This window comes from Cynara cardunculus (assembly GCF_001531365.2).
Source record: "Cynara cardunculus var. scolymus isolate 2C chromosome LG 7, CcrdV1, whole genome shotgun sequence".
NCBI lineage: Eukaryota > Viridiplantae > Streptophyta > Magnoliopsida > Asterales > Asteraceae > Cynara > Cynara cardunculus.
In genome coordinates this window covers 15,081,223-15,091,599 of record NC_037534.1, presented here as the reverse complement: position 1 = coordinate 15,091,599, position 10,377 = coordinate 15,081,223, and positions in this window count along the sequence as shown.

Below are 10,377 nucleotides of genomic sequence, written 5' to 3'. Positions count from 1 at the left end.
ACATACTAGAGCTAGCTTCAAGTCTAAGCAAATCTCATCAGTGGCATCTCTACTTCAGCTATTGCACATGGATCTCTTTGGTCTAGTCAACATACAATCCATAGCTAGAAAGAAATATACACTTGTCATTGTTGATGAGTACTCCAAGTACACTTGGGTCTTCTTTCTCTAATCCAAAAGTGAAGCACCTGAAGAAATTATATCATACATCAAAAGGATAGAAGTACTTAACAAGATTAAGGTACGATCTATTAGAAGTGACCATGGAACTGAATTCAAAAACAATACTATGGATAGCTTCTTTAAGGACAAGGGAATCTCTCACAACTTTTCTTATGTGAGAACTCCTCAACAAAATGGGGTCGCTGAAAGGAGAAATCGAACAATCATTGAGGTTGCTGGATCAATGTTCAACGGATCTCGTCTTCCCACTCAATTCTGGGCTGAAGCTGTCAATACTGCTTGTTTCACTCAGAACCGGTCACTAATCATTAAGAGGTTCAAGAAGACAACTTATGAACTATTCCATAGCAGAAATCCTTCTATTAGATTTCTTTATATTTTTGGTTGCACGTATTTTATTCTCAACAACCGTGATCAACTTGAAAAGTTTGATCCTAAAGCTGACGAAGGAATCTTTCTTGGATATTCTTCAGTATCCAAAGCCTTCAGGGTATTCAACAAACGTCGACAAACCATAAAAGAAACTATTCATGTCACCTTTGATGAATCTCAACCAGCTAATTATAACCCATCAGTAATGATGACGAAGAATTAGTAAACTGGATATTCTCTCATGTTGGACAACATGAAGCTTCCTTCAGCAATTAACCTAATGCTGATACTCTAGAAGCTGATGATGATCCACTTATCATTCCAGTTGCTGTTAATAACCAAAGCGAATCTTCTTCAGAGATCGTTGTAGTGCCCATTAGTTGCATTTCTTCTCTACTTCAAACACTGACCAATCAGTGAATGAAATGCCTTCAGTATCTGAACCTCTATCAGTCACTGAATCTAAGGCTCCTTTAGCAATTCTACCCATTGCTAAAGAATCTACAACTAAAGCCTCATCTTCTGTTCCTGAACACCAATGCTCAGATGACAATCCTCTACCAGCTCAGCTATGGACAAAAGACCATCCTATTCATCAAATTCTTGGTGATCCAAGTGCAGGTATTCAGACTCGATGTGGTCTAGGTAATATCTTTCTCTTTGTCAACTTCCTTTCTTTAGCTGATGCTATCTCAGACCCTAGCTGGGTCATTGCCATGCAAGAGGAGCTCATTGAGTTTAATAGGAACAAAGTCTGGTACCTTGTCCTAAGTCCGTTTGACAAAACTATGATAGACACCAAATGGGTTTATCATAATAAGCTAGATGAACAAGGTGTGGTAAACCATAACAAGGCTCGTCTTGTTGCTCAGGGTTATAGGCAAGAAGAAGGAATCAGTTATGACAAAATCTTCGCACCGATGGCTAGACTCGAAGCTATTCGACTCTTCCTAGCCTTTGCTGCCTATAAAGACTTTAAAGTGTACCAAATGGATGTAAAGAGTGCGTTCCCAAATGAAAAACTCCAAGAGCAAGTTTATGTTGAACAACCTCCAGGGTTTCTTGACCCTAAATATCTAAACCATGTTTATCGTTTGGATAAAGCTCTTTAGGGGTTAAAATAGGCTCCTTGTGTCTGGTATGATACCCTCTACTTATTTCTCATCTCTGAGAAATTTGTCCGTAGAAAGATTGACCAGACCTTATTTCTTAGAAAAGTTAAAGATCATATCATTCTAGTCCAAATTTATGTCAATGATATTACATTTGGTTCCACTAATCCTTCTTTGTGTTTTCAGTTCGCTCATCACATGAAGAAAGAATATCATATGAGTATGATGGGAGAACTAACCTATTTTCTAGGTCTCCAGATCAAGCAATCCGATAAAGGTATCTTTATCAGCCAAAGTAAGTATGTCCGAGATATGCTAAAAAAGTTTGATCTATCGAACAACTCATCAATGAAAATTCCAATGGCTCATCCTTTCTCTCTCAACAAGGATCCAAACGGAAAGCCTATAAACATAACTGTTTATAGATGAATGATCGGCTCCCTGCTATATCTCACAGCAAGTCGACCAGATATCACGTATTCTACTTGTCATTGTGCACGATATCAATCTAAACCGAAGGAATCCAATTTGATTATTGTAAAACGCATATTCATATACCTGAAGGGAACTCCTAACTTGGTTCTTTAGTACCCTAAGGATTCAGGTTTTGACCTAATAGGTTATTCGGATAGTGATTTTGCAGGTTGAAAAATTGATAGGAAAAACATCACTAGAGGCTGTCAGCTTCTAGGTGGAAAGTTGGTAAGTTGGACGTGTAAAAAGCAAAAGTCTGTGTCCACATCAACTGCTGAAGCTGAATATGTTGTCTCTGAAAGTTGTTGTGCCCAAGTCCTTTGGATGAAAAACCAGCTCAACGATTATGATCTTCAGTCTTCTAAAATTCCAATCTATTGCGATAGCACTAGTGCTATTGCAATTGCAAACAACCCTATTCTTCACTTCAAGACCAAACATATTGAGATTCGATATCATTTTATCAGAGATCATATTATGAATGGTAATATTGAACTTCACTTTATTCCCACTGACTACCAATTCACTGACCTTTTTACAAAGCCTCTTGATGAGACAAGATTTAATATCTTGATCAGTGAACTTGGAATTCTAAACGCTGAGGATTAATTTCTTTCAACTATATGCATTACTCAGTAAGTGAAATGATTCAGTGTTCTTATTCTATCACTGAACTCTTGAGTAAATATATCTTCTCCCTCTAAGGTATGTATATTTATTCTTTATCTTTAATACTTAAAACTATCACTGAATCTTTTCATCTTCAGTGATCAAAACGTTTTAAAAGATTTTTTCAGTAATTCTTTTTATCGCTGAACTTTTTAAAGCAAGTATATCTCTCTATGATATACTTATCTTATCTTATCTTAAAACAAAAATGATCACTGAACCTTTCCTTCTTCAGTGATTCAAAAGTTTTTAAAAGATAGTTTTAGTGTTTCTTCTATCACCAAACCTTTTATGGAAATATATCTCTCTATGATATTTTCCTTTCTTAAAACAAAACCATCACTAAAGCTTTTCTCCTTCAGTGATAAATGTTTTAAAAGATTTACTTTTCATTTAGTGATTCTTCTTATCACGCACTTTCAAAAATCTTTCATATTCTTAAAAATGTTGCTTTTAAATTTCTTAAAACTTTTTGTTTTAAAAGAAATGGAAATGAAACGTTTTATGACGACTTTTTTATTTAAACGATACGATTTTTTTGAAACGCGCGTACCGTTCTGACACACGTGACCCCTCAAAATTTCATCCAATCGTGGATGAGAACGTGCTACTTTTTTCATCATTGCACAACTTTTAAAGTTGTATTTTCCTATCTCCTAAATTCATTTCTCTCTCCTCCTACTTATAAATATGAGACTTCTTATGCTTTCAAATACTTTTGTCGAACCTCTATTTCAAAATCATTTGCAAGCAAGAACTAAAGAACTCTCAAACCTTTCAACCTTTTTCTTCTAAGTCTCACAGGTTGATATCTTCTCTTTCTACTTGATTAGTTCTTCTTCTTCTAACTAATGTTAGGTTATTTAAGATCTTGTTCTCTTAAACGACCAACATAAAGATTATTAACACATTCTCCTACTTGGTTATAATCTAAGGTAAAAAACCCTAATATTTTCTTTGTGGATTTTCTAAAAGAAGTTTTATTGTTTCAAAACTTAATAGCTACCAACTATATATTGGATTACTAGCAAATCTATTATTTCTTATTTTTTACTTATAACATAAATGTCTGCCAAGAACATGAACTTTTTGATTCATGATGTGTCTTTCTAGCCAAATAATCATGTGGTTTTGTAAGATATTCTGGCCAACAAGTCCTACTACGAGGAAACTGCTACATTCCTCAAGAACTCCCTTATCTCCTTCGCTATCTCCCATGAACCCATCATGGTGAAAGAAGTTCTTCAGCAGTTCTGGCTTACTGCTGAAGTCGTTCACGATACTGACAAGATTGGTCAACAAGTGGAGAAAATCTCCTTCACCTTCAACAGAATGACTGTCAATTTTGGTGTTGCCACGCTAAGGACCGCCCTCCGTCTGTCAAAGGGTTCTTATGCCAGTAACCCTTCCACTGAAGATATCATCTCTTGCTTGGATGATATTGGCTACGCCTGGCCAACAAAGAAGGATTCCAGCGATCTCCTCAAGTCACTTTTAAAAATTGAGAAGAATTGTATGTCTGCGGTTTGGCAGTTCTTGTTTTCCCATTTCATCCAATGTATGGGAGGCAAGATTGGTGGACAAGATCAAGCGTCCAGAGTTGCTTTGAACATTGGCGTCTCTGTCATTCGCCAAAGGCTGATCAACTTTGCCGGCGTGATCTTTGAAGATCTGGTGCAAACACTGAACAAGCGCCTGATGGAGAAGGTAGTACCCTACACCAGGTTCTTATCCATGGCTTTTGCTAAGATATTTATCAACAAGTACTCCATAGAAGGAAACTTGCCCATCTACAAGCTTGGATCTAGACTCCTGGATCATAAGCTGAGGACTGGATACATTGCACTCTCTTCAATTGTACCTGCATATCCTTCTTCAGCTTCTCCAACTGTGCCGGTAAGTCCTTCTTCCCTTGATCTGGTGGTCAAGACTAAGGAAACCCCCCCCCCCAAAGTCTATCCTAACCACTGCCTCCCTCTTCCAAAAGAACCTCATCTCAAACCACTCTTGGTTTTCCTTCAAGGGCCAAAAAAGCCAAAAAGGGGATAACCACATCTCTGGTTGTTACCTCTCAAAAGGTCTCACCTATTGAAACCAACCTTAACCCTGAGGCACCTTCAGCTTTATCTCCTCCAATCTCTTCAGTGATTTCTGCAGTCACTGTCGTACCTATGGCTCCTATCCCAACCGCCTTAGTGACCCAAATCACTAAAGATGTGAATATCAGCATAGCTACTGCTGAACACCCACTTCCACCATTCTCAGCCATCTTCTCCTCTCCTCCTTCTTTTGTCTCGACACTTGCTCATGACTCATCAATGATTGTCTTTACTAATGAAGAAGCACCCACCACAGGACCTGAGGTTGCTTCTCTCGAAGCACCTCAGTTAATGGACGCCTATCCTCTCGAAGGCAACCTGGAAAGAACCAACATCAATCCTTCAGATGGTGCTGATGAACCCTCAGGTAATCTTCCATCCTACCCTTTCATTTTTTCTAACCTCGAGCTCTCTTATGCTCAATCTTTTTTTTCAGGTCCTTGCGATGAAGAAACGTCAGCCATGGAAGAGGAATATAACATGGCTGATGACATGCAGCTGCTACTCCCGGCCATAGAGACTGTCTTCTTAAAAATGGATGAAGTCCATAAAGGCATGCCTCTCGGGGATGAAGTTTCCTCTGACCTCTCAATTGTCAAAGCTGACGTCAATGAAGTCAAGGAACAGCTTTCTGCAGTGCAAGTTGTCGTATGCACCAACGCTAAGGCTATCTATGCTCTAACCAGCAAAGTCGATGAATCAAATGCTCAGCTTGCCAAGCATAGTGAGTTGTTGGAGTAGATACTGGAGCTCCTTCAACGTCCAGTACTAGCTCCTACGCCCTCCTTCACAGGGATGGATCGCCTTACGCTGGATCAGGCTCTCGAAGTCGGTCTTCTTCAAGCTAGATCGTTGAGCGAGCATGAACAGTGGATGGACATCATAGCAGTGAGTCTTGATAACCTCTTCTCTATTCATGCTGATGACAAAGAGGAGGAGAAAGATTTGGATGTTGCTGTTGATGTTGTCCTTACAACTAAAGTTGATGCTCTCAAAGCTGAAGCTAATGAAGCTGAGGTTGTTGATGAAACCATAACTTCCTATGAAGCTAATGAAGCTGAGGCCGTTGATGATGCCATTAGAGCTGATGTTGAAGCTCATGACGAAGACCTTCCTATCACCCCTGCAGTTGATGCTGGTGGTGAGGAAGATGATGATGATGAAAACAATGACAATGAAGATGACGATGACTCTCCAACCTTTCCTGACGCTAGAAAGTATCTCGTTGGTGATGATGATGAAGACGATGATGATGAATTCATGATTCAGTACCATAAACCTGCCAGCACTTTGAAAGGAGTCTCTCTAAGGGATTCTTCATCCCAGGGGGAGAAAGAGAAAGAAAAAGAGAAGGAGACTTCCACAAAGAACCAGAACACCGCATCGAAAGACAAAGGTGTTGCTGAAGAAGGAAATCTCAAGATTCTTTTCAAACCTATCGTGCCTCAAAGTACAGATCCTCTAGGTTTGCAATAGTCACTTCCTTTTGTCAACTATCTTCTATTCCTTCTATTACTTGTGGTCGACTAGAGGAATGGGTGCCTGAAAACCCAACATCCACTATTCCTAATGACTAACAGATGACTCAGATTAAGGAGTCACTCAGATTAAAATTTCATCTTCGTACATCTAGTTGTGGTGAGTTTGACTTCCTGTCTGAAGCTAAAAGACTCGAGGTACTCAAGGCTGAGGAAGAACTCAATCTTCAACGACAACAGATTAAGGACAGCCTAAAGTCGGCCAAGTCTCTTGCTACTCAAGTTCTTCCAAAGAAAAAGTCTAAAAAGATTATGAACGTTGTCAAGGCCCAAGCTAGTTGTTTTCCATTGCAGAGGCTGAACGTGAAAAGGCAATCAAGCTGAACGACCAAGACAAAAAATGGAGCGAAGATCGTATGAATAAGAGAATAAGTCCCCATCACATCTCAAATGTCACAATCAATGGACAGATGAAAGATGGTGGACTTCTCATCTCAATGCTCATCACCAGAGACAACCTTGAAGCTGTCACAGAGTATCCTTCCTACCTAGAACAATACGGCTACATAGAATGGCTGGAAATCCGCCAAGCCATTCAATGCTCAAATTCACAAACCAATGACTTAAGACATCCTCAGCAAGTTGGTCAATAAGATGTCCAAATTTGTTGTTGTACCTACAAAGCTGTCTTTGAAGAAAGGTGGAAGAAGAAAATCTTCTTCAAGTCCGAACGATGGACCAACTCTGAGGAATGAACCTGAAACAAAGTTCTCCTTGGATGAAGTCCTGAAAGATTTGAAGAAGCCAGAAATCTCCATGTTGAACCTCTCTTTGCCAGTGAAGGGTCCTTACATATCTAACACTGTGCATCTAAAGCCTGAGTTTGGATTTATTTTCCTTGACTATGAAGGTGAACACAACTTCCAGAGAGTGTCTGAGTTTAATCTTTGTCCTATGGAACACGTTGATTATCTAAGATATTGGTTGAATAATGATCATTATGGTGAAATGATAGCCCGCAAGATCAGAAGAGAATTTCTACGTCGAAAGATGCTTGGAGAAAAAGTATCTGGTTACATCAAATTCGGCGACTTAGATTAGTTATGAAATTTTGTCTTGTAAATTTATCTTTCATTGTAAGTCTTATTTTTTTGTGTCTTCTCTTTCAGTGTACAACCTATATGTAATAAGTTTAGAAATGTACTGACTAAAACACTTGTAATTTTTCTTTGATTAATATAAGTATTTCATCAGCCTTACTGAAAAAGATCCTTGAAAAGAGTAATTGGGACACATGTCTATGAGTTCCAGTATTCTCTTACAGTCACTGACAATCTCTAGTCAGTGAACATGCTTTCAGTTTCTGTTTCCATTCTTTTACTTTTTCTTAAACTTGTAACTTAAGAAAACTTATAAAGTAAAGACTGCATCACTGAAAAAGATCACAAAATAGTTAAAAGGGACATGTACTTTATGTGTAACTTTTTCATACTATTATATCTTAAGGAAATTTTCTTTATGTTGCTTTGTCATCATCAAATAGGGGGAGATTGTTGATCATCTCTCTCATTGATTTGATGATAATCTCTTTTAACTTTCGAAGTATTATTGTTTCTGTCTTTTCAGTTCCAGCGATCATCACTGAGTTTGTTCAATGATCGTTGAAACATGCATTGTAATCCTACAACGACAATGATACTTCAAGAAGACAAAACTCACACCAAAGAACCTTTAGTGAATGTCGAAGACTGAAACTAAAGATTAGTGACTGGCGCATGCGTGAATCTTACGCAATACGTTTGACGGTGATAAAATCAAGAAAACAATTTATGTAATTTATTAAATTATAATAGAATACTTATTTTTTATAAACAAAATATATCATTTGAAGTTTTCGTCAAAACAATTAAATTGACACCAAATAAAAAGTTTATATGGTTTTCTATTTTTATTTTTATCTCTTTTCTACATTATTTTTTATTATTAATATATAATAACTTACATAAATTAATAAAAATATTGAAACCATATAAAAATGATATTTTGAGAATAGTAAAATGAAAGTTTAAGAAACCTAAAATACAATAAATAACATTTAAAGAATGAATAATATATAAAAGAGATACCTATTTGATGTTTTAGAAGAGAATTAAGTTTTATGTTGAGGTTATATTGGTAAAATATAAGTCTGTTCCACCTTGTTCCACCCTGTTCCATGGGGTAGGGGTGGAATAGGCCTGTTCCACTTTGTTTCACTATGTTCCTGTCTTTTCCACATAAAATTCATGCCAAACATGGGACAGAGATCCTTGTTCTGTATTGTCCTATCCCTGTCCAGTGTACCAAACGCACTCTTAGTGATTACAACCTGGTCAACATATGTGTGAAGACTGCACAAGCCTCAGTGAATGCTGAAGAGACCTCCAGTGTTATTCCAGCATGCAGCGATCAAATGAAGCTTGCCATGCACGATTGTTTTTGTCTTGTCCTTTGATAAGTGTTAATTTATTAAGCTTATTACATCATTTTCTTAACCATTTTCATTTGTTTTATTTGTCCATTAGTGTCTTAATTAAGTCTTTTTATGTCATCTTTATATATATATATATATATATATATTAGTAGTATTATATCATATCTAATGTTAATTCTCTGTTTATGCAGACTTTTGATTATTTTTGGGCCAAGTCTTGCAGCAGTCTTGTAGGAGCATGATTGGCATAATCCTATAGCACCAAGCAGTGGGCTGCATTGTTTACCTGGGCCGAAATTTTTGGGTGATTCTAAGGCCTTGGGCCTGGTCAAAGCCTGTTTGGAAGACTTCTTTTGTCCTATTTGCTAGCTTCATTTTGCAAGTTCCAAAACTCTCTATAAATAGGAGCTTAAGGTTTAGTTTTTGTACACACAACCTTTTGGTTAAAAATTACTCTCTCTAATATTTTGTTTAAGCTTTTGGTTTTATTGCTTTTGATTTTCTTGCTTTCAACCAAGAACCGAAGTTGTTGAAGTAAAGTTGCGATTATATTCTCAAGTATTAATTCAGGTGTTCGTTTTATAATCTTCATCTCATTTATGTTCTTGCACTTGATTTATAAAAGTTTTCCGACTTTCGTTACAAGTTGAAATTAATCGATTTCGGTTACTTTACATTGGATTTCATCCTTTGTGGCTCAAGATTAATTTCCGTAGTCTAAAGAATCTGTTTTCAAGTGTTGGCAAGTAACTCTTTGTGTGAGTCCCAAACAATCAATCTTCTTGAAAGCTTCAATCAATAATGGCAGATCTGAGTTTTTCTTCAAGAACAATATGAGAGAGATGAGAGGAAAAGTCAAACATTCAAAGGATGGTCAAACCTCTATTATACGTACTAAATTTTACAATGAAGCTTCCTACTCAAATTACAAGACATCACCCTTTATATAGGGTCAAACTACAAGACAAAGTCAAAGTCAAAAAATCTAAGAAAAGTCAAACACGATGACTTTTATACAAGTATAGACAATTTTATCTTTCAAGAAGAATACAACTTTACACAAAATTTCATTCCTAACATTCTCCCCCTTTGTATTCAGACTTGAAAGAAATTGCGCGCTTTGAGTCTTGTTTGAACTTTGAAGCTTTAAACACACTATGTCTTCTTCAAAACCAATCTTCAACATGAAATCTTCAGACAATCATTTGTTGAGAAAGATCTTCTAACATTCTCCCCCTCGAATGTAGAACAGCGATGATCTTCTCTTTTAACAATGTAGAACATAAACAATAACGAACAAATTTTAAACATTCTCCCCAATAATGAATTTCTTCAGATAAGATCACAAACATTCTTTTACGACGAGAAATCTCTATCAGTAAACTGTTGAAATGATGATCTTCACATTCAACAACTCTTAGACATTGTAGCATCAGAATAATCTTCGTAATCATCTCCAGTCGCACTCATTTTGAGTCTTTTGCCATTATTGAAGTTACTCTCCCTTGATCTTTACA